Genomic DNA, 24,758 nt, shown 5'->3' with positions numbered 1-24,758 from the left:
ATTTCTTGTAGACAGCATATAGTCGAGATATCTATGAGTCTGCTCTGCCAATTTCTGTCTGGATTACTGAATTTAGATCACATTTAGTGTAAGCATTCTATGCTGGGGATTAATTCTGGGTGTTTTATGTTTGTTTGTTTACTCTTTTTTTTTCTGTTTTCTTTCTCTGCCTCCCACTAGATTGCTTGTGCTTTTCTGAGACAGGGTTTTGCCATTTAGCTCTGACTGTCCTGAAACTCACTACGTAGACCAGGCTGGCCTCAAACTCAGATTGATGCACCTGCTGGATGTTAGGAATAACGGCCTGTGCCACCAAGCCCGGCCTGAACTTTGTTTATAAATCCATTTTTAGGTGTAGGTGTGGGTGTGGACATGTACATAGGTCAAAGGGCAACTAGTGGGAGTCCGTTCTTTCCTTCCACCATGTGAGTGGAGGATCAATCTCAGGTTGCCAGGTTTGCTGGCAAGTCCCTCTGAATAAATAGCTTTGCCTGCCACAGTTTTTATGGCCATTCTATCATATATTTAAGATCGCTTTGTATTGGTGTTATCATTTCATTGATTTCAAATGTGGATGTCTTCGCCTTTCACCTTCTTTCATACAATAGGGGACTTAACCATTTCCCCTATATGCACAAAGAGCCACATCTGACTGTTATATTTTTGCTTCAATGGTCAGACACACCAGAAGGAAAGCCTGTGGTACTTACCCAAGGTTTTGCGTGCTGCCTTCCTGTTGTCCCAAGAATCTTTCCCTTCTTTCCTTTCTCTTCAGAGAACAGTCTTCAGCTTTCAAAAGAGGCAGTTTGTTTGCAGTCAGTTCAGCTTTCCTAGATCCAAATAGCCTCATGATTTCTCCTGCAGTTTTGAGGGGTATCTTCGCCGGGCGTTGGTGGCGCACGCCTTTAATCCCAGAACTCGGGAGGCAGAGGCAGGTGGATTTCTGAGTTCGGGGCCAGCCTGGTCTACAAAGTGAGTTCCAGGACAGCCAGGGCTATACAGAGAAACCTTGTCTTGAAAAACCAAAAAAAAAAAAAAAAAAAAAAAATTGAGGGGTATCTTCTCGGGATACAGGTTTCTGGTCCATGGCTCTGCGCTACGGAGTCTCACCATCTAACCTCAAACTTAACCATCCTCCTGCCTCATCTTCCCAAGTGCTGGTGTGCCAGGCATGTGCCACCATACCTACTTTAGGTTTCTAGCACCACCCCATTCCCATCTATCTGGAGGGAATCAGAGTCAGCCTGCCCACTTTGGCCATCATTGCCCTGTGCAGCATTAAGAAGGGATGAAAGTCCCAGCTCCTTGCTGAGCCTTTGTCACTTTATTAACCCCTTGAGGATCCCCACCTAGCCTCTGCTGGCATGGGTGAGTCCACAAAAATATTCTCCGAGATGTTTGGCTGGAATCGTACTGTGTTTTCTGCTGCTATAACAAAACACTGGGCCGAGCGTGGTGGCACACGCCTTTATTCCCAGCACTCGGGAGGCAGAGGCAGGCGGATTTCTGAGTTCGAGGCCAGCCTGGTCTACAGAGTGATTTCCAGGAAAAGACCTGCCGTTTGATTCATGATTTTCAGGGAAAGAAAGTTCAAGAATTTTAGTGAAAGCCTGGTGATCCGTCACAGCACTGTTGGAAGTAAAAGGAGACTGATGTATGCAGAGGGGGTGGGTGTGTAGATGAGGTCAAGGGAGAGCAGCTAGTCTTACAAGAACCCACTCCTGTGACAATGAACAATCTCATTGCTACTACACTAATCCTTTTATGAACGTATCCTTTTTTTTTTTTTTCCTTCTGGTTTTCAACACAGGGTTTCTCTGTGTAGCCCTGGCTGTCCTGGAACTCACTCTGTAGACCAGGTTGGCCTTGAACTCAGAAATCCGCCTGCCTCCGCCTCCCTAGTACTGGGATTAAAGGCGTGCGCCACCACTGCCCAGCCTTTTTTGTTTTGTTTTGTTTTTGTTTTTTGCTTCATGATCCCAAACACCTACTAAATGCCCCACACCCTCTCCACACCAGACACTGTCACTATGGGAACCTGCCTCAGTAACTTTGGCTGGACAAACCCTATTTGAACAGGAAGACAGAAGTGAAATGGTACTTACTACCTGGAATTTTTGGTGTCCTGCTTGGCTTTTCGGGTTCTCTGTGTGGAGAGCGGGTTCCCCTTCCCCGGGATCCTTGATGTCCGGGTCTATCAGCATTCTGGCTGCTGGCTTTTCCAGCTCTATACCTGGGATGTCTGAGCCCTGGAAACAAACAAGCGCACCACCACCCACCACATTGCTCCTCAGTCCAGAGAGCCCTGGTTAGCTCGCTCCCTCTCCACCTCCCGCAGCCCCTCACAGTGTTTACACTTTGTACCTGCGGCTTTTCAGTGTTTAGTGGGAGAGCTGGAAAAAAAGCCGCATTTCCTCTCCCAGAAATGATACACTTTTGAAAGGGTTTTGTTACTTGTTAGCCCAGCTGACTTTGAATTCCCCGGGCTCAGGCTATACTCCTGGCTCAGCCTTCCAGATGCTAGGATAACACCCACAAGCCATTATGCCTAGCTCTACTTAATTTTCTTCTCTTATTAAGATCCAGATAAAAAAAAAAAAGGGGGTGGGGGGGGGCTGGTGAGATGGCTCAGTGTGTAAGAGGACCTGACTGTTCTTCTGAAGGTCCAGAGTTCAAATCCCAGCAACCACATGGTGGCTCACAACCATCCTTAACGAGATCTGACTCCCTCTTCTGGAGTGTCTGAAGACAGCTACAGTGTACTTACATATAATAAATAAATAAATCTAAAAAAAAAAAAAAAAGATCCAGACTAATCTGGCTTGCAGCACACCTTTCTGTAGAAGCAAGAAGCCGCCCTGCCTCTGCCCACCACCCTTGTCTTCCTTTCTTCTTTTGGCTTGTTTGTTTTCTTAGTATTTTTGGAGGCAGGGTCTCACTCAGGCAGTTGACTGGAAGCTCGCTGTACAGAGTAGGCTGGCCTTGAACTTACAGAGACCCTCTTACCTTTGTTCTTGTGGACCACTGTCCTAGTGAGGGTCTATATTGCTGAAATGAAACACCGTGCTAAGGGTTCATTTGGCTTACATGTTCCTATCACAGTTCATCATCAAAGGAAATCTGGACAGGAACTCATGCGGGGAACTCATTATGGCTTGCTCCTCATGATTTGCTCAGCTTGCTTTCTTATAGAACCCAGGACCACCAGCCTAGGGATGGCACCACCCACGGTGGGCTGAGCTCTTCCCCATCAACTACCACAGGCTAGCTGGGCCGTGGTGGCGCACGCCTTTAATCCCAGCACTTGGGAGGCAGAGGCAGGCGGATTTCTGAGTTCGAGGCCAACCTGGTCTACAAAGTGAGTTCCAGGACAGCCAGGGCTATATAGAGAAACCCTGTCTCAAACAAACAAACAAACAAAAAACCAACAAAAAAAAATCCAGGCTTACGCACAGCCCAATCTTACGGAGTTTTTTTCTTAACTGGTGGTCCCTCCTCTGCAATGACTTGAGCTTGTGTCAAGTGGACTTAAAACTGTCCAGCACAGCTACCATGCTTGACCATTACGATTATTGCTTTAAATAATTTACCTGTTTCTTTTTTTAACTATCGCGGATTTCTGAGTTTGAGGCCAGCATGGTCTATAGAGTGAGTTCCAGGACAGCCAGGACTATACAGAGAAACTCTATCTCAAAAAACCAAAAACAAACAAACAAAAAACTATCACAAATCTATTTATTGTGTATTTGGGGCATGTGTATGTGGAATGCATGCCGGAGCACAAGCGCGAAGGTCAGCTTGTGTGAACTGGTTCTTCTTCCACTAGGTTGGTCCTGGAGATGGAGTTCTGGCTGTGGGGTTGGTAGTAGGTGCCCTTCTCCAACTGAGTCCTCTCTTGGCCCCTCTGTTTCTTTGCGTGTCTCCTCCCCACCCCCGGGGAAGCACCTGGGCTGCTGCAGCTCTCAGCTACTTCAGGAGCACCCCAGAGGCCCGCTAGAACTGGGGCGCCACGTGTTTGGGCTCGTGCCCAGGAACGGGTTGCTGAATCCTGGGCGCAGGCTGCCGCAGTTGCTCGCTCTTAAGCATCTTGCTTTCTGGGAGGCAGCGGACAGCCTGTGCATGCCTGCCCACCGCCTACGCAGAATCCTGATGGGAAACTAATTAAAATCACCTTAGGAGTCCTTTGGTAAGGAGGAGATTATTCTGGCAGAGTGACCACTGCTCCTTAGATCATGTTTGGGCTTGCGCACGGCGACATGTGGCCATTATCGTTGGTCGCCAACTTGACAGGATTTAGAGTCACCCAGGAGACAAACCTCTGGGCCTGCCTGCCTATGGGGATTTATCTTGATTAGGTTGACTGAACGGGGAAGACCCATCCTACCTGTGGGCAGCACGGTCTCTCTGCTTCCTGACCATGGACAAAAGATGACCAGCTGCCTCCTCAAGTCCCCACTTCCATACCTTTCTCACCGTGACTGACAGTGCCACTGCAACTGCGGGCCACAGCAAAGCCTGCCTGCCTGCCTTCAGTTGCTTCCTGTCAGATTTTTTGCACCAGCAACCAGAGGAGTGACTAGTGTGCTGGGTTCCCCTGGTGATAGTAAAGTGTTCTGTTTGGCCCTATGGTGGAGGGCTGAGGTGTGGGGTGGGGACACACTCAGGAGCAGGGAGAGGCTTTGAGACCCCAGGAGAGGAGCAACCCATTGGGGGATGTGACATGAGAGGAGTTGGGACCCAGCACACAGTAGGTTCTCCATCCTTGCCAACTCAATAAGGTGCTAGCACATACCTGCAGTCCTAGCATGAAGATGGTAGAGGCAGGAAGATCAGAAGTTCAAAGTCCTCCTTGGCTTGCTTATGAGTTTGAAGCCAGTCTCTCCAGTCTCAAGAAAACAATAAAGCCCCCAAATCCACTGCAATGTAAATACCAGTAAGTAGCCTGTACACTGTCCCGTTCAAGGAATAATGACAAGAAAAAAGAGGTTGGAACAAAAGCAAACTCAGCTTCACTAACTGTCCCATGCTGGATACAGACACGTGGGCCCTGCGCGCTCTGGGCTCTGGCCCAGGAGGGATGTAGTTAAATGGAGGTTCTAAAGGCTCCCTCTAGCTGCAGGACAGACTGTGGCAGAGCCATTGGAGGTGACAGAACAGTGCCATGGGGTAGACAGTAGGAGTGGGAGTCAAGAGATACTTCAGTCAGAATTGATGAGAAACATCTGCTCTGCCATGCCTGTCAGGACAAGAAACAAGATGCACAACGGTGCCACTGGGGGCAGCCAGGCCAGTGAACTGACGAACATTCAGCCAGCAGCCGCCCCTGCAGCCAAAAGTGGCTTTGTCCCTCCGGGCCCTTCCCAGGCCTGCTGGTCAGAGATGCTCTGGGGTCACCATCAGGACACTTCAGAGAGAACTCAGTGGAGAATCTGAGTCTCCCAGGGCAACCGGGACACAAATGTCCCCACACACAGCAGGCTGGTCTCAAGAAGACCTTGTGGCGCAGATGGGTTGGCAGCTGGGGATCTGGACTTGACTAGGCTAGACAATGACCCCCCTGTCTACAGTTTCCTTGCCCCTTTGAGCCCAGCCTTTGTGGAATAAGGTCCGGCTGGACAAGTGTGGAGACAGGCCGGTGAGAATCTGGTCCTGGAGAGCCACAGGGACAATGTCAACAAGAAGATCCAAGTACCTCCCAGGGCACCTGGATTAAGATATTATGGAATATTGTTGTTGTTGTGGTGGTGGTATATGATGTGTATGTAGAATCTGTGTTCTCTCTCTACCCCGACAAAGGTTCCAAGCATCAAATCCAGTCCAATGTGGCAATCTCCTTTCCCCACAGAGTCATTTTGCCAGCCCTCTGTTAAGGTTTTGACAAACACTCCTCACAGTGATACCACACCCTGTGCTTTTGGGACATGGTTCAATTGTGTGTTTCCGGGGCTGCTTCAGGGTTTATGCCGTGTTGGGGATCAAACCAGGGCTTCCAGGATGCCAGACGATACTCACCGAGCTGAGCTGCATCCGCAGCCCTGCTGACAGTTTTATCCGTGGCACAGCTGGCTCTCCAGCCTGCCGCTCAGATCCCTCTGCCTGAGCTGAGCTTCCCTCCTGCACACAACCACACACCCAATTTTCCACGCTGCACGGGCCCATTCACTCTGAGCAACACCCTCTCTGCTCTACAGATCAGAGTCCTCCACTCTTGCACGGGTTGGATGGAGCAGGGGTGGGAGTCAGGGTAAACGGCACCTAGGAGAGTCCCCTTCCTTCCTTCCTTCCTTCCTTCCTTCCTTCCTTCCTTCCTTCCTTCCTTCCTTTCTTCCCTTTGTGAATGAAGATACCTGCGGGACCGTGGGTGTAGGGGAAAGAGGGGAGTGGAGAGAACCCACGTCCCACCAGAGTTCCCGTGCTCTGGGCAGGTGGGTGGACTCGGGAGGACTGCCGCAGGCTTTCCATGCGGCCCAGTTGGTTGTCTGGCTATGGGAAGCCATGGACCCCACTCTGTGGGTGGTGGACAAGGGGCAGCCCTAGGTACCAGGTTCTCAGCCTAGGGCATCTCACGCTGGATACAGCGGAGGAGCTGAGAACAAAATGGGGTCCCCGGTGGCTTATTAGTCCCGGGGCTGAAGGGAAGAGAGGGCTGGGAGAGAGGGGGACAGAGGCCGGCCATGGCAATGTGGAGAGATGGGGGAAGGGAGTGAGAGAAGGAGGGTTAGAGAGTAAGAAAGGTGAGGGCTTAAAGAGAGCAAGGAGGGGCCAAGCAGCCCCTTTTATAGTGGGCTGGGCTATCTTGCTGTTGCCAGGTAACTATGAGGGGGAGCATACCTGGCTATAGTCAGGTAACTGTGTGGGTGGAGTCTAGCCAGAGTACCAGAAGCTTGGGACATTGTCTGCCTGACTTATAGTAACAGAATTATGGAGTTGGGGGCTCTGTGGTGTCAGGCACCTGGTTCTGGGAACGTGCCTTTCTGTCCCTTGTAGAGTTTTCTACTGGGTCACTGGAATAAGCACCATTCAACCAAAATGGGCTGCCTATCACAGTCCCACCGATACCGATTTCCCCAAGTTCAGGAAAGCTGGTGGGAGCAGGATTTATTAGGGAGGGAACTGGAAGGGGTGGGGTTTAAAGACCTCCAACTTCCAAGAGATGGTGGCTGTAGCCTCACACATCTTCATGTAGGGATGGGCCTGGCTCAGTCCTGGAGAGGAGGAGGACTTTGTATTTTCTCTTTCTTTCTTTCTTTCTTTCTTTCTTTCTTTCTTTCTTTCTTTCTTTTTGTTTTTTTTGTTTGTGTTTTTTTGTTTGTGTTTTTTCGAGACAGGGTTTCTCTGTGTAGCCCTGGCTGTCCTGGAATTCACTTTGTAGACCAGGCTGGCCTTGAACTCAGAAATCTGCCTGCCTCTGCCTCCCAAGTGCTGGGATTAAAGGCGTTTGCCACCACGCCCAGCTCGCTCTTTCTTTCTTTCTTTTCAAGACAGGGTTTCTTTGTGTACTTGCTCTTTGGACCCAGACTGGCCTCGAACTCTGAGCTTCGCCTTCCTCTCCTTCCCAAGCGCTGGGACTAAAGGCATGCACCACTGATAACGGGCAAAATGTGTAGGGCAGGGTGGCCTTGAACTTGTGATTCCCCTGCCACCATCCCCTTCAGAAAATCTTACCATGTGTACCGCCACCACCAGAGCCAGCTGTGTTTTATTTTTTTGAGACAGGGTTTTACTGGGCAGCCCTGGCTAAGATTAGAGGCAGGGGCCACTGTACCCATGAAAGGGAGAGATTAAGCTAGGGTTTATACTCTGGCCTATTATCCCATGCTGGGGCAGTCTCTTTCCTTCCTCCCTGCCTACCTACCCAGGCAGAGCTCCTTCCACTTCTAAGAGCTGGGGTGTCTCTCCTGGCACCTGAGTACACCCTTTTTTGTCCCCTTTGTTTTGTTTTGGTTTGGTTTGGTTTGCTTGTTGTTGGTTGGATGTGGTGTTAGGGGAGAGTTAGGTCACTTCCCCACCCTGGCCTTTTCAGATGGGGTTTTTCTCAGCTCATTCAATAGGCAGCTGCACCCAAATGATCCAGGCAGGCCCGAGGCTCCCACGGAGAATGGCTGTGGGGAGGAGGGTGCAGACGAGGATGGCTGTGGGGAGGAAGGCACAGAAGAGCAGCTGGCTCTGCTAGCTGGAATTAACCCTGACGGGAGATCCCTTCTTTCTGGTGTTCAAACACTTCCTGTCACATAGACCACAGAATCTAGTTGGCTCTGGGGGATAAAACTAACTATGGACATGTCTTGAGTCTTTGCCTGGTGTCTGGAAGCCACAGACTGTCACGTGGCATGGCTTTGCCTGCATCATCTCCCTCCCCTCCCTTTTAAGAGGATTCCTGTCTAGCAGATGCCATCCGACTCCAAGAAGGAACCTTGGAATTGGCTTAGGCCAATTACTATCTTACTATCCTTTGGCCACTATGTAGCTCATGGGTGGACACACACATGACCCATGCCTGGCCAATCAAAGCAAAGATCTCTATCTGCACTCTGACAAGCAGATTTTCCCTGTGTCTACCAAACATGAAGGACTCAGACCTAACGGGTGGCCACCCTGAGACTGCATAGAAGGAGCAGCAGCAGGAGGATACCACTCAGTCCTGACTACAGGCCATGCCGGTGAAATGTACCGTGAGTGTCTATTTCCCATCTTCAGGCTCTAAACCACCAAGCTTCTTAGAGATCTGAGCCCTTGGCCTGCATTTTCCAGATGGGAACACCGTGGTTGTTTCCCAGTCCGTTGGCTGGCTATATATAAGTCCCTAGACCTCAGATTTTGGCCTGGCTTTCAGGGAATGCTCCTGTCCTGTCCATACCGGAGCTCACCTGAGGTTACATCCTGTACTCCTAGAGTGGGTTAGCATGCTCACAGCCTGTAATAGCCTTGAGTAAGCCACCTTCTATGACTCCCAGTTACCTATAGTGCCCGGTACAAGCCGTTCCTTCTAGGGGATGGTGGCAGGGGAAGGGCTAAGGGGCCAGGTGTGGGCTGCTTCATCTCTTCCTGGCTTTCAGGGCTGCATAGCTGCCCTGCGTGTAGCACATCTTTCTCAGGAGCTGTGTTACCTCTGAGTTCCTCTCTCCTGCTCTTTTTCAGAACCTCCCATTCTCTAGTCACTGCTCTTTAGGAACCCTCTTGCTACCTGCCTGCACCCCCAGGCAGTAGAGTGCACTGCACTGTGACTCCAGCCTGGTACTGTTGGGAATCCACCTCCCCAGCTGCTCCCTTGGGCCCCTCTCTGGCCGCTCTTCGGCTCTAGATTTTTAGCGCACCAGGTCTGAGCTAGCCTCGGGCATTTTCTCTGCACGCATTGCGAAGGTGAACTCGGACTGTGCCATAGGGTACTTGGCCATTCACAGGCCAATGCTGCCCAGGTGTGTCCTGGTTGGGACCTCAACTTGGGTATTTGGTGTCTTACTCCATAACTTCTGGCAGGTGACTAGGGCTTACCATCCCTTACGTCACCCTCATCCTGCCTGCCCTCGGTGCCTACTCCTTCCTGACCCCATTCCAAACCTGCCCCTTTCAAGCTGGCCCCATTCTATTGCCTGGAGCTCCCAAGCCTCTGGACTGGCCTTGACTTTCACATCATCCCTCTGTTTCATCACATGGGCCCTGTCTGTCTCTCAGGCTGTCTTCAAAGCCCTGGTTCCTCTTGGCTTACACGAAGCCCCACACTAGCCTCCGATGCCCCCCCACCCCCACCCCCCTGTCAACACCAAGGGCTAACAGTGTCTTGCCCTGCCCTTACCTGGGCTGTGTCTCTCTAGAGCGCTACCCAGTGTGTCCCCTCCAGGTTCCCTTGAATAACCATCAGTGAAACCAACCCACCTCTTGGCGGCCTCCCCACCCCTACCCCACCTCATCCGTCGCTCACTCGTGTGTCTACGCCTTCTCTCTAATGACTGCAGCACTGCCTCGCTTGGGAAGACCTTTCCTTACACTACCAGAGGTATGCAGGGCCTGGACAGGTATCTAGAAATATTTGTTAAGTGAATGAGTGAATGACCCAGTCCTTGAATTCTTTCCGAAGGAAAGAATGACCACTTGACTTCCTAACATCTCTCAACCCAGTACTCCAGACTCCTCTGGAGAATTGGAGCCTGCTTGTCATTCCTGCCCCGGCTAGTGAGGACTCCAGCCAGCCAGCCAGCCAGTCACCTCAAGTTCCCCCATTCATCTCACTTGCCTCTTGTTGGGTGCTCTTCTGAGGAGAACCACATCCCGCCTGCGGCTGCTTGCCTGTAGCTGGTGACCGCCCATTCTTCTGACAGCGGGTGTCAGGGTGTCACTTGGCTCTGCAGAGCCTCCGCACACAGCGGGTGTATAGGCAGTGTTTGCTAAGTTGAATTAGACATTTGGTTTGGCTTTCCTGTTTGTTTTCCATTAGGTATTATTTTAGGTCATGTTTAATGTTCTGTTTCTCTTTCGTTTGTTCTATTAGATTTATTTTCCTCTGTTTGCTCTGGTTGCCCGTCCCCCTCCCCAACCCCATCTTTCTGCATAGGTGTAATTTTGTATCATTATATATAATATTTTTATTTATTTGGTAACTTATGTCTGTGAGTGATTTGCTGGCATGTATGTGTGCACCACTGGTTCCTGTAAAGGTTAATAGAGGTCGTGGGATCTCTGGAACTGGAGTTATGTATGGATAGTTATGGTTCACCATATGGGCGCAAGGAACTGAACCTGGATCCTCCGCAAGAGCCAGGAATATTCTCTTACCTACTAAGCCATCTCTCCAGCCTAAGTTGTTTTTTTTTGTTTTGTTTTGTTTTTTGTTTGTTTTGAGATAGTGGGGTGCCAATTCTGGGGAAATAAAGGGGGTGGGAGAGATGACCCGAGTCCCACCAGAGCTCTGGGGCTCTGGGCGGGCAGACACCGGGGACTGCCTTGCACTCTCCATGCTGCCCGAGTGAGCGTCTGCCTGTGGGAAGCCATGGAACCCCAGTCAGCAGGGAGTGGGGGTGGTGGAGAGGAAGCAGTCTGGGATCCCTGAACCTCATGGAAGCCAGGGACGACAGGTTCTAGGTCTTGGGTATCACAGGACATCACTGGACACTGCGGAAGAGCTGAGAACGGGTGGGGACGGAAGGAGCGACTTGGTCTGCCCCGGGGCCGAAGGGAAAAGGGGCAGGGGGAGAAGGCTCTGGGTGGTTCCCACTCAGGTGAGGGTCTGTCTAGCTCAGGCTGCTAGATCTGTGGGCGGCTTGGGGTGGCTGGCGGCCATGGCTAGAGTGCAGGAAGGGCCCCTGGCAGGAAGTAAGACGCAGGGCTCTTTAGGGGAAGGCCTATACCACTGTTCTAGCACGGCCAGTCTTAATGTCCATGGTTTTAGAGCGTTATTGTAGAAAACAGAGAGAGAGAGAGAGAGAGAAGAGAAGAGAAGAGAAGAGAAGAGAAGAGAAGAGAAGAGAAGAGAAGAGAAGAGAAGAGAAGAGAAGTAGAGGCCAGCCATGGCTATATGGAGAGAGGGGGGAAGAAGGAGGGCTAAGAGTAAGAGAGAGAGACAAGGAGAGAGGGGCCAAGCAGCCCCTTTTATAGTGGGCTGGACTATCTAGCTGTTGCAGGGTAACTGTGGGGGTGGAGTCTGGACAGCCTTCATGACTGATGGCCACAGAATGATGGAGTTGAGGGCTCGTGGTGTCAGGCATTTGTGTCTGGGGGTGGGGGTGGGGGGGAGCAGGGTGTAGCTCACTACTCCGTTTCTTGTAGGATTTTCTACTGGGTCTCTGGAGTAAACCTCGCTCTACCAGAACACAGACTGCCTTTCGTGGTCCCACAGTGTTTCATGTAGCCCAGACTGGCCTTAAAAATTACTAGGTAGCTAAGGCTGACCCCGAACTCCTGATCCTCTTGCCTCAGCCCTGTTGATTCTCTATGTAGTCCTAGCTGTCCTGGGACTGGAACTAGAAGCTGTCCTGGATAGTAGGCTAAGCTGGCCTGCTTCTCGGAAGAGATCCGCCTGCCTCTGCCTCCTGAGTGCTGGGCTTAAAGCGCGTGCGCCACCACCCTGCTACATTATTTTTAGATTAAAATACAATTACATGAGGCTGAAGAGATGGCTCACCCATCAAGAGCACTAGGTTTAATTTCCAGCCCCCACGCGGTAGGTAGCTCACAACTGTCTGTAACTCTAGCTCAGGGGACTTAACACCCTTAAAGACAGACAAGACAGACAGACAGATATGCAAGCAAAACACCAATGCACATAAAAATAAATAAAAAAATATTTTACAAAGGAATTGTGATATATATTCGCATCAATTCCCCCTTTTTCTTTTCTCCTTTAGGCCTTCCTCTAACACATTCTTTCTCAAATTCACGGCCTCTGGCTTTCTTCCTTTGATGTTTGTCACAAACATATGCATGTATGTGTATATATTATATATATACATATATATGTATACATACATATATATGTATACATATATGTGTGTATATATATATATATACATACATATACATATACATATTTCAAAATGCAGTAATACAGTCTGCTTAGTTCGTATAATGTTACTTGTATTATATGATTTCAGGGCTGGCTGCTTGGTATTAGGTATTCAATTGGAAGCCTCTTCCCTGGGGAAGAATATATTCTCCCACCCTCACATTCCTTGGTTGCTCATAGGACTTTGCTGGGGTCCTGTGAGATCTCCCCTTCCACACTAGCATGTCCCTCGCTGTCTTCCTTTTTCTGGTCGTATCCCTGAGCCTTGTAGAGAGTTCATGGCTGCCGCTTTCCTGGCCTTTCCAGGAGACGAAATGTCACAATGGACTTCACGTCCCTTGGGCTTTTACAGCAGGTATGTTTTGTCTGCATGTATGGTGTGCCTGGTGCTGACAGAGGCCAGGAGAGGGTGTCAGGTCCCCCAGAACTTGAGTTAGGCCCCATGTAGATGCTGGGAATTGAATCCAAGTGCGTTCTCTGGAAGAGTGCTGTGACTACAGGTGCGACAGTGTCACAAGGTTTTGTAACGTACTATAGTGACTATAAGACAATGCCCCTGCCTCTGCCTCCCGAGTGTTATACACGTCACCACGCCCAGTTCTGTTGTATTTTTTTTATCATGATGTATTCCAGCAAGCATCCTCACTCTATTCTGACCCTGTCCTCTATAAATACATTTCCAAACGTGTATCCCCAGCCCTCAGGGACTCCCAGCACACGCCCCGTGACTCCCAAGCTTTGCAACTGACATTTCCCCAAGGAGAGAGAACAATGCACTGGACACGTGCATCCAGCAGGGTGAGGCTCCAGGCTTTTCCTCCTACTGTCTCTCAGACAGACAGATAGAGGGCCAGACAGACAGGACAGGCGGCCGAGAGGCACCAGGGGAAGGTGGAGGGATGGCTTTGACAGTGACTGAACTTTCTGGGACAGACAAAATGGAGATGGGGGGTGGTTATTGAGAGCAGATGTGCCACTCTGGCTTGAGGCCAGGACAGGTGACAAAGTGGGGCTCCGTCTTCTGAATATTCTCAAGGGTGTGTGTAGGTAGACGGGTAGCCAGAGAACCAAAGACTTAAATCCAGAAACCTGGCACCACAGACAGTAGAGCAGGACTATCAGTCCCAGAGCCCCAGGTGCATGATGGTAAAGTGGGAATGGGATATCCAGTCGTTGGGATAGCCTGGGTCCTTCCTAGCTGGGCACAGAGAAGTCCGGTTTCTCCATGTGGCCCACACCAGAGCCCCATAAGCTGTTGAGAAGGAAAACAGGATAGTCTAAAGTAAAGGGATCAAAAGTCTCCAGGCAGGGGAGTCTGGGTCTAGGTACTGATTCTTGATGTCAAGCTGCCTCTCCTGCTGCGTCCCTCTCTCCACTCCCAGAATGGAGAGTGCCTGGGGCCACCTGTGCACAGCCTCAGGCTTTGGCAGAGTGTACCCCCGAGGCAGATCCCAGGGAGCAGCAGCAACTCCTTCCCACACTGCTTTCTCGGGGCTGAGATGGGGGCAGGTGACAGAGGACATGGGAAAGAACAAACACAACTCTTCGGAAGGCTGCAGGCAGCTGGCCCTGGCTAACTGTCGGATCTTAGTGATCTTAGTCCAGTTCCTCCCAGGACCCCCTGAGGTGCTCCCGGGGGGCTGATTCCAGAGCCTCCTCCCCGAGTATCAGGCCAGAGCTGACCCTCTCAGTAACTAGATAAAGTTGGGCAGGCGGGGTGGGGTGCGTGTGTGTAATTCTGGTACTCAGGAAGCCAGGACAGGAGGACCAAGAGTTCAAGGCCAGCCTGTACTGCCCAGCAAGGCTGTCTCAGAATAAGTAAATCAAAAAGGGACACCACTGTAAGGCACGATGCCAGCCCTGTGTGGGGAAGGGCTGGCTTCCTGCCCTTGATTAGGGAGGGGCTCCTCTAGGAGTCTATGACAGTGTCTTAGCCATCTTACAGTGTTCGGTGATGGGCATTCAGAGCCCATCATTCGGCCGCCAGAGAGTCAAGGAGGTCCCTCTGCTTTTCCAACTGTGCCCTGGCTGCTCTGCTGCACCTCCTAGGGCCACCATTAGTTGGGCAAGGACTGGAAATAGAAGTCCCTCCTTGTTCAACAGCTGTCCTCAGACCCTCACCCACCCCCCCACACACACATCCCAACTTCTGGCACTGGATTTCAGCTTTTTGAATTGAGTGGAGGGTTGAAAACAAGAGGGATCCCCCTGTTACCCCCAAGTCCAAGGGCACCCAAAGAGGAATCCGGCTCTGTGGGGCCAGGCTGGCCTGGCACCGGGCCAGTGCCCCCAGTCACAGCCAGGCAGCTGGACACGACAGCTGCCAAGAATGCCAGGAATGTAGGCGGCTGTGTCCTTCCCGCTCCTCTTCCTCCCCCCTCCAGCCAGAACAGGATATTTCCTATCCAGGGAAACCCGGTCCCTTTATGGGAAAACCGCGGGGTAGCTGGCCGCGCTGCCTCTCACTGTATTTGTACGGATAAATTGGGATGGGCACCCAGAGTCAGGGTCTCCAGCACTGCTGGGTAGGTGATGCTAGGGCAGTGGGCATCTGTGTGGGCCTACTATGTGCTAGATGCTTCATCTCATAGCAACCCAGGAAGTTGTAAACTTCTCCAAGCATGGGGTGGGGGGCTGGGGGGCGGATAACATGCCTTTAATCCCAGAAGGATCTCAGAGTTCAAAGCCATCCTGGTCTTCAGAGTTCCAGGACAGCCAGAACTAAAGAATGGGACCCTGTGTGGTGCAATAGAAGGTGAATTGGTAGCTTGGGAAGCTACAAAGGCACTGACTAGCAAGCATGTTCTTAAGGCTGGCTACTGAGCCAGGTGGTCTCCATTTATCCGTGATAACTGGGGCCCTGTCCTGGTTCCTGCAACATGAGACCTCCCATTGGCAACTGATCTGTTTTGAAGCTAGCCAAAGGTGAATGTGGGCAGTCTGACTCTAGGTAGGGCCTGGCACCCCATCTAGAAGCTGTTCTACGTGGTCCCCGGGGCTGTGGGATTCAGGTTGGTCAGGAACCATACATGGGCTCAGAGGGCTCGTCCAGACTCCATTCTCATGTTGGTGGCCGAGGGGAGTCACAGAAACAGGGAGCATGCGAATGGAGCAGGTGAGCTCTGTCCACACCCCAGCCCTGGTATTTTCAGGGTGCATGCCCTGCCTTTCAAGGCTAGCTTTCTCTATTCCTTTGTCTAGGCTGTGTACTTGGGGCTCACCAAGGGATTCAAGTGGGGTCCCCAGCTTTTCATTCTCATCCAGCCTTAGAGCAAGTGACAGGCAGTGAGAAGTGTGGAGCTCTGTGACTCCTGCTTTCCTGGGCCCCAGTCATCTCAGCTGACTGGAGACCAAGGAGTCATTCTCATGGGATCCCTCCATCAGAAATCAGGAGGCCGGGTGATTTGTTCAGAGTGACAGCTGTCACCTGGTGGAGCAGTGACCTGAAGCTGGTCTCAGACTGGTCTGGGAGTCTGGATCCCGCCCCTCCTCCACTCCAGGCTCAGCGTCTGAGCTCTGGGGGTTCTGTCCTAGTGAGCACGGCACTGGCTCTGGGTCCCCCGGGGGGGGGGGGCTAGGGTCAGGTAAACAGGATCCCAGCCTAGCTGCCTGACCTTGCTTACCTCCCGAAAGAATGCGAGGCATTCTGCCCTGTCTCGAGGCTGAGTCACCCCACAGCAATTGCCCGCAGGCGGCCTCCAGCAGCCCTCTTTGACGGACCCCAGCCCCTTGCCTTCCCACCGAGTGATGTCACTCCTGTTGCCCCCCTGTCGGCCCCCCGTGGAGCCCACCGAGGGCTCCAGTTGCCATGACGACTGCTCACAACAGGAAACGAGGTCTGCACTGGGCAGAAACACAGGAAGCTGCGCTGAGCGCTGGGCAGCATTGTCAGCCCGTAAAAAACAAAACAGGACAAAAAGATTTAATGAGAACAATTAGCCCAAAGAAAGAGGAAAAAAAAAAAAAGAGGCCAAAAAAACAAACAAAGCCAAACAGCCTGAAGACAGGGGCTGGCTAGGCTCCAAGGACCCCGTGTTTTCCCGCCCACACAATGTAGGTTAAATAATATTTCCTTCTCAGAAGAGGCTCCTTGGGGCACGGGAGTCCTTACCGGTGGCTCCCCCTGCTGCCTCAGGTGCAGCACTGGCAGGCCCTGGGCACGACCAGCCCTGTTCCACTTTGCAGAAGGGGCACCCAGCTCAGTGGAGAAGATCTCAGCCAGTGGGTGCTCTCAGACCGACCAACGGCCCTGGTGTGAAATCAGTGCGAGTGACGTTGTCTTGAGACTTTTTTTTCGGTCTCTCATCATAATATCCTCAGCATCCTCAGTATCTTCCCAGCGCACCTCAGTGAGCTGGTACAGCGCAGGAGGTGCAGATGTTTGAGGAATGAGTTAGCGCATAAATTGACTTCCCTGGAGGCCGGAGTCGGTTCAGCGTAAACTAACTAGCATCAGAGACGGGTAAAAGGGCGTCATCGGGGGCCAGGCGCCCAGTTGTTGGAGCTGGAAAGACTTGGTGGGGCCTTATAGAGGCATGCTCACACCTGTCTTCCTCCCTGTCTCCCATGACTCTCTCTGATGGTAGGATCTCCCCTAGCTCTGTGATGTGGCCTGGAGGACAGCCTGCAATTCCGAGGAACCATGGGAAGCCTAGGAAATGGAGTAGGCCCTGGGCAAGCAAGGCTGCCATTAGCAAATCCACTCAATGCCCCTCTTAGGAACTGAGGGGTGTGAATGACCTTGGAACGATAGCCAAGCTAGACTCTGGACACATGATATTCAAGGCGCCCCCTGAGATGAGGCACCAGCAGGCACCTGAGGTGGGTCCAACGTCCCTGCCAATGATCAGCAACGGGAGGCTGTTCAGAGCCAGGCTGGAGAGTGGCAGGCATGCTTAGACAAGAGGCACTGCAGAAAAGAGACCAAAAGTAACACACAGGCATTTTGTTTGGGCAACAAAAGTGTATTTGTTCGACTCGTGTACAACATGAGCTCAGGCGCTGGAAAGGAAACCCTGGTTGTCCTGGGAGAGACCCGGACCCACAGGATTGCAGTGGAGACTAAATTAAAGGAGAAACGACCCAGGGAAGAGCTAGAGGAAGGGCCTGAGAGGCACTGGTAAAGAGTGGGACCTGAATGCCCAGATACCAGGGAGTCCTTGGTGGCTTCTCTCTCTCTCTCTCTCTCTCTCACTCTCTCTCTCTCTCTCTCTCTCTCTCTCTCTCTCTCTTCCTCTTTTCCTACGGGGTCTCACAATGTTACTGGCTAGCCTGGAATTATCTATGTAGACCATGCTGGCCTTGAACTCACAGAGATCCACTTGCTTCTCCTTCCTGAGTGCTGGGATGGCAGGCGTGTGCCTGGCTCACAGGTGGCTTTTGAGCAGGTGGTGATGTGTGTAAATGGGTCGGGTTGTTTTTCGGTGATCCCTCTGGACACATCAGGGTAGAGGAAAGAATAGGAGGACAGGGAGTCTGCTGACTTCTTTTCTTTTAATTAAAAATAAAAAATAAATAGCCAGGAGTGGTAGTAAGTCTTTAACCCCAGCACTTGGGAGGCAGAGGCAGGCAGATCTCTAAAGTTTGAGGCTAGCCTGGTCTACAGAGTGAGTTCCAGGACAGCCAGGGCTACATAGTAAGGCCCTGTCAGGAAACAAACCAAACCAAAACAACAATAAGTACATATACATGTATATATACAGATTTTTAAAAGGCATACATTAGAGTGCTCAGTCACCTTCACTGGATAGCCACCTCATACTGTTTGCTCGCTTGTTTTGTGCATATTGGTGTGCAGATTCTCACTACAATCCCTTTGCAAGTGAAAAACAAAGCTCAGAGAGGTTGAAGAATTTGTAGGAGGCAGCACAGCATAGAATGATAGAACTAGATTTGAACCATCTCACAACACAGAGCTGGCTCGGTGCTAAACCCTTGGTACACACAGGTGAGATCGAGGAATGACCTAGCCATCCAGGTGGAAGAGAGAGGTAGAGGGAGAAGGTGGCCCAGCAGCCCAGGAGGAAGAGGCCAAGGCTGAAACAGAAAAGAAGGTTTCTAAGCAACCACAGGATGCCCCTCAGGGCAGGCAGCAGAGGCCAGGGTTCAGTGTATGGGTGGAGGGCGGGGGTGGGAGTGGTAAGGAGGTGGCAGCAGCATCAGAGATGAATTTTTATAACCCAGACCTAGACCCTGGGTCTCGAATGGAATCTTTTCAGTGGGTTTACTGAGAGGAATGGCCTCCCACCTTGTCCTCTGGTCCCGCCCCAGCTTGTCCTAGGGACAATTACAAGTAAGAATCTGACATCCCATACCTGTCGGTCAGGTTCCCTAAAGGATCGGAATAGAGTGGACAGATAGAAGGACAATTAAGATGGTTTACACACTACGGTCAGCTGTGTGGCCCCAAAATGGCTGTCTACCAGTGGAAAGTTCAAGAATGTGCCGGCAGCTGATCAATCCTGGAAGCTGGTGTCTCAGCTGGACTTCAGTGTATGCTGGAAGCCTGAAGGAGGCAGCTCTAATGTCAGCGAAAGAACAGACCTGCCAGCGAGAGTGAGGGCAAGCAGGCACAGAGAGCAAGCTTCAGTCTTTGCTCATATTTATATAGGTTGCCAGCAGAGGGCGTGGCCCAGATCTTCTGACCTCAAAAGATCCAGAATGAGGGGCTGGAGAGATGGCTCAGCCATTAAGAGCACCGGCTGCTCTTCCAGAGGTCCTGAGTTCAATTCCCAGCAACCACATAGTGGCTTGTGTGTCTGAAGACAGCTACAGTGTACTCATATAAATGTTTTTTTAAAAAATCCAAAATAAGCCAAATAATCCCAGCACTCGGGAGGCAGAGGCAGGCGGATTTCTGAGTTCAAGGTCTACAAAGTGAGTTCCAGGACAGCAAGGGCTATACAGAGAAACCCTGTCTCGAAAAACAAAAACAAACAAACAAAAATTCCTCACAGCCCTTGGGGTTTAGTTCATTCTAGATGTAGTCAAACTGACAAGCAAGAGGCCATCACACATATCCCAGCCCCTCATGGGCTGTGAGCAGGTTTATAGAGAAGGCTAGGATGGCTTTGGAGCAGGAAAGGGAAGGCAGACGGCTGTGTGAGGAGGGCCACAAGGCTCCTGGGATGGTTAGGGACAGAAAGAAACATCACAGGGCTGGCGACATGGTTCTGTGACAGGTAGAGACACTCATTCACCTTCCGGCCTGACTGAGTTCAATCCCAAAGACCCAAATAACAGAAGGGGAAAACTGACCTGTGAATGTGGTTGTCTTACTTTCACACGTGTGTAGTTGTGCCCACCCCACGTTAAAAAGGGGGGGGTGCTAGAGAGATGGCTCAGCTGTTAAAGGAGAGGCTCGCAGCCAAAAGAACAACTGGCTGCTCTTACAGAGCAGTTTTGGTTCCCAGTACACACATGGGGGCACACAGATGTTTCTAACTCCAGTTTTAGGGGATCCGATGCCCTCTTCTGGCAGTCTTTGAGCACTGCACCTTCTTGCTGAACATGCGCGGGCACGCGCTCTCTCGCCTCTGCACCACCCAGGGATAAATGATTCCCCTCTCTGGGACTGAGTTCCTTCATCTGTGTGGTGAGATGACTATAACTCTGGTACTTCACAGTGTCCCATCTTTCAGGGCTAGCAGTGCAGGGAGGCAGAAGAAGGCAGATCTCTGTGTTTTCAGGGCCAGCCTGGTCTACAGAGTGAGTTCAAAGACAGCCAATGCTCCACAGAGAAGTCCTGTCTCGAAATAAAACTTAAAAAGCGGAGGAGGAGGAAAGAGAAAGACACTTAGTCTCTGGACCTCAAGTCACCTGCAAAAAGAGACTGTCAATAGGCTATCTCTCCTGGGGAGCCAGAGAGCTCAAAGTGCATGGGCTAAGCTCTGCAGCCTCTCCGTGCCTCAGCTCTCTCGCCTGTGAAATAGGACTAAGAGCAGTTCCTACATAAACCTGCCTTTAGCAAGTGCTGAGGGCATAGTGGGGAGGGGGTGAATCCAGTTCTGCTGTTTTCTTCCGACATTGCTTTATTCACGGCCTCTCTCCCTTGGGGAAGAGCTGACCTGCAGCTTGGAAGGTGTAGAGTCCACTAGTGACTGACAGGAAAACACCTAGAGGGCCAGAGGAGACAGGGAGGACCCACCCACCTTCTGTGTTACCGCTGCATTCTGGCAAGTTCTGGTGATTTCCAGCTCCAGCCTTATCCAGCTGTGGAGCCTGTAGGTCTGCCAGAACTTGGGAACTTAGCGCCACCTGGTGGTCAGTGTGAGTTGTGCTGCCCAGGGAGGCACTGTGGGCATCTGCCTTGTTCCCAGGACCTTGCTTTTTACTGAAGATATTTACTGTGGTTTTCCAACCGGGAGTGGGGGTAGGGAGTCTGGCCCTCACCTCTGAAAACAGTGTAGTTCCCCATATGCCCTCTTCCCCCTACGCCTTCTTGAAGACCAGCCTCAGGCTGAACACCAGGGTGGAGGGTACTGGCTGGTTTTGTGTCAACTTGACACAGGTTGGAGTTATCACAGAGAAATGAGTTTCAGGTGAGAAAATGCCTCCATGAGATCCAGCTATAAGGCATTTTCTCAATTAGTGATCAAGGGGGGAGGGCCCCTTGTGGGCTGGTAGTCTCCGGTTCTATAAGAAAGCAAGCTAAGAAGCCGGACAGGGGGGCTGATGAGATGGCTCAGCGGGTAAGAGCATCCGACTGCTCTTCCGAAGGTCCTGAGTTCAAATCACAGCAACCACATGGTGGCTCACAGTCACCCGTAATGAGATCTGACTCCCTCTTCTGGGGTGTATGAAGACAGCTACAGTGTACTTACATAGAATAAATAAATAAATCTTAAAAAAAAAAAAAAAAAAGAAGCCGGACAGGGTGGCACAGGCCTTTAATCCCAGCACTTGGGAGGCAGAGGCAGGGGGATCTCTGAGTTCAAGGCCAGCCTGGTCCACAAAGTGAGTTCCAGGACAGAGTTCCAGGACAGCCAGGGCTATACAGAGAAACCCTGTCTCGAAAAAAAACGAAAACAAACAAACAATAAGCAAGCCAGTAAGTAACATTCCTCTATGGTGGTCAACAGCAGTGAGGAAGTGTAAGCCGAATAAACCCGTTCCTCCCCAACTTGCTTCTTGGTCATGGTGTTTGTGCAGGAATAGAAACCCTGACTGAGACAGGGCTGCGTGGAGGTGGCAGGGACTGGAGGGCAATGTGCTGGGGACTGTGAGTGCAGAGGGTGGTGGCAGCAGCTACAGGGTCAAGGAGAAGGAAATGCCAGTTGGGGCGGGACACCTCTTGGGCATCAGGCCTGTCTGGTTCAGTTGCCAGGGCCAGATACCTGAGAAAGGTTAGAGAGAGAGGAAGAGGTCAGGAACGGGAGGAGGAGAGGGGCCAAGGCTGGGAAAAGGAGGGCGCTCCCTTAGGCTGGGCGCTCTTCTCTGTCTGAAAAGGTTGGGGATTCCAGGTGGCTCCACCAGGGAACAGTGGCAGTGATGTAAATGGTTTTAGGGTAGAGGCTGCTGCTGCTGCTGCTGCTGCTGCTCTGTTCCGTGATGTACACAGGTGCCTCTCACCAACAAATGTACACAGGGTCTCCGGGGCCCAACTCTGAGCTCTGCCACAGAAAGGGAGGGGCCCAAGACATGTACAGGGTGGTGATACTAGTTACAGAAGGGGCAGGGCCAGAGGCCCAGGAAGCTGAGTTTGTGACAGTCCAGGCAGAAGAGAAGGGGACTTAGGGGCTGAGGGGTGGGGACGCAGGATGGGATCCAGTGTAAGATGAAAACACAGAGCCCCTCAGCAGCTGGTGTGGATGTTTTGGCATCAGAGCGGGGAATCATCAGCTGTCTGTCGGACCCATGTAGGTGCAGCCTGCACGAGGGCACTGGCCACACACCAGGAAGCTGGCCCTGGGGGCTGGAGAGACAGGCAGGGAGGCAGGAGAACCCTCTCTGATACCCTCAGACCCAGCATCCGACTTGAGCTCCTTCCCTCCCTCCACCTGGTCACCTCCCTCCATTCTGCTGTGGGGCTGCAGTACAGGCCCTGCTTTCCTCTGTCCTCTGTGATCCTAGGAGACTCCAGCTAGGCGGCTCCGCACAACTACCCAAAGGCAGTCAGGTACCCAGGGTCTCTCCCCCCACCGCTTTCTTTGCTTATAGGTTATATCCTTTTTTGGGGGAGAGTTTACTTTGGGGTCAAATTTCTACATGCATTAATCTGTACTTTTACATTATTGCCATAGATATACAATTTCTAAATACACAGGTATAATATGGTTTTGCAAGGGCTCATTGAGGAACGTAAACCCTGGCCTACCCCTTTCTGCCCTTCTGAATCCCCCACTGCACCCCTACTCTTTGCCAGGGCCAATGTGCCAGTCACCTGGCGCCCATTGTGTGACTCTCTGAGTGAAAACTGCAGACCCATGGGCCCCCTTCACGATGGTTCACTGCCAAGAGGAAAAGAGGACAAGGCTCCCTTTTGCCCTGATGCCTTGCCCTCTCTTCTCCCAGGACAGTGATATACCTGTGGTCAGAACAGTATTCGGGCTTCTAGCAATGAGATCATTTGAGTGTTCTGTGCAGCTGTGGGCTGGGATGTGCTGATATACTGAATGAGTGTTCAGCTTCTCCAAGAGGTGCTTTTGTTTGTTAGTATGGTGGTTTGGATGAGAATGGCCCCCCAGGGGCTCATACATTTGAATACTTGGTCCCCAGTTGGTGGAACAATTGGAGAAGGATTAGGAGGTGTGGCCTTGTCAGAGGAGGTGTGTCACGCGGGTGGGCTTTGCTGTTTCATAAAACACATGCAGTTACCAGTGTGGTCTCTGCCTCCTGCTTGTGGATCAAGACATGGGGCTCTCAGCTGCTGTTCCTGCAACCCACTACCATGCTTTCCCGCCATAGAATTTAACCCTCTGGGACCCTAAGCCGAATTCAACAAGTTCTCTTATAAGTTGCCTTGGTCATGGTGTCATATCCCAGCAATAGGAAAGTAACTTTCCAATTAGGTCAAGTCCCTGGGGCCATTCAAGGACTCAGCACCTTGTTTGATTCCCTAGAGCTCACATGAGAAAGCGGGCATGGTGGTGTACGCGGTAATGCCAGCACTGGGGAGATGGGAACTGGCTAATGTCTGTGGCTCACTGGCCCGCCCAGCCTAGCCTACTTGGTGAGCTCCAGGCCAGTGAGAGACCCTGTGACAACATAAGTTGGACACCCAAACTGCAACGGAGTTGTTCTTCACATACATATATGCATCCCTGCTGGTATAAACAACACATGCTCACACGCACATGCACACACACTTTTTAGGTGCAATGTATATAAAAAAAAATCTGTAAAACATTCAGAGACTAGCATTATGCCATCTATGTGACGAAGCTTTTTGCAAAGGGTAGTCAGTCAGGCTTCTGAGGACCCACTGGAGCCCAAGCCAGTGACAGCTACTCTCTGGGTTCGGCAGGTAAGGAGATACTGAAAAGTTAGCAAGGGCCAAGGCTAAAGGGTCTCTTTGCTTGTACAGTTGTTTCTTCAAACGATAAATGTTGGGTTAGTGTTTCTCAGCCCCCAAAGTCAATGGTCATTTCTCACAAGCCATCCATCTTCATCCTGGAGCACTACCTGCTGAGCTGCATTGTCCTTCTCCCGGCAGGCTTGGCGAGGCTGCCTCATGTTGCTTAGCCCAACCCAGAACCGCCGAGGCCCCCTGCTCCTTGCCTGCCTTCCCAGCTGGCTCTGTCTGGTGGGATCTGGATTGGTGCTATGCCTGGCCTGGATTGTCTCTTCCCCCCTCAGCCATACCTGGTTTTGGTGTTTCAAGACAGGGTTTCTCAGTGAAGCCTTGGGCTGTCCTGAAACTCGGCTCTGTGGACCAGGTTGACCATGAGGTCAGAGATCTGCCTGCCTCTGCCTCCTGAGTGCTGGGGTTAAAGGCACACGCCACCACTAGCCTAGCTCTGATTTAAAACCATTTCAATTGTATTTTTGCATTATGATACATCCACAGTCATTCTACGGCCCACACAGCTAGCCACTGTGTGATGGCAGCTTCCTGGCTAAGCTCATGCACCCCCTGCCCTCGCTATTTGCATGGTTTTACCATCACTAGTTAGTTCTGGGTTTGTTGGTTCCTTTGTGGTTTTGTGATAGATCTTAGGAATCCCAAGTTGGCCTTGAGCTTTCCATCTTCCTGCCTCTACTTTCTGAGGACAGAGGCTAGGGTTAGTAAGCCACTGCGCCCAGCACCTCCAGACGGCTTTGT

The 24,758-nt window shown here is 51.4% G+C and overlaps 1 protein-coding gene across 3 annotated transcripts in view, besides 1 other annotated feature; it reads left to right on the top strand.

Annotated features, from left to right (window-relative positions):
• The window catches only part of Cbx7 (chromobox 7), a 55,340-nt gene that overhangs the window by 4,188 nt on the left and 26,394 nt on the right, over positions 1-24,758 (top strand). The gene's annotated exons all lie outside the window — the stretch shown is intronic.
• Positions 14,491-17,019: an enhancer, noted in NCBI's record as "VISTA enhancer mm570". NCBI's record gives its function as "enhancer in: other[4/5]" and the evidence as "EXISTENCE:transgenic organism evidence [ECO:0001131][PMID:17130149]".

Source organism: Mus musculus, chromosome 15 (assembly GCF_000001635.26).
Source record: "Mus musculus strain C57BL/6J chromosome 15, GRCm38.p6 C57BL/6J".
In the NCBI taxonomy this organism is placed as follows: domain Eukaryota; kingdom Metazoa; phylum Chordata; class Mammalia; order Rodentia; family Muridae; genus Mus; species Mus musculus.
The sequence above is the reverse complement of the archived record's forward strand: the minus strand, read 5'-3'. Positions and strand labels throughout refer to the sequence as shown.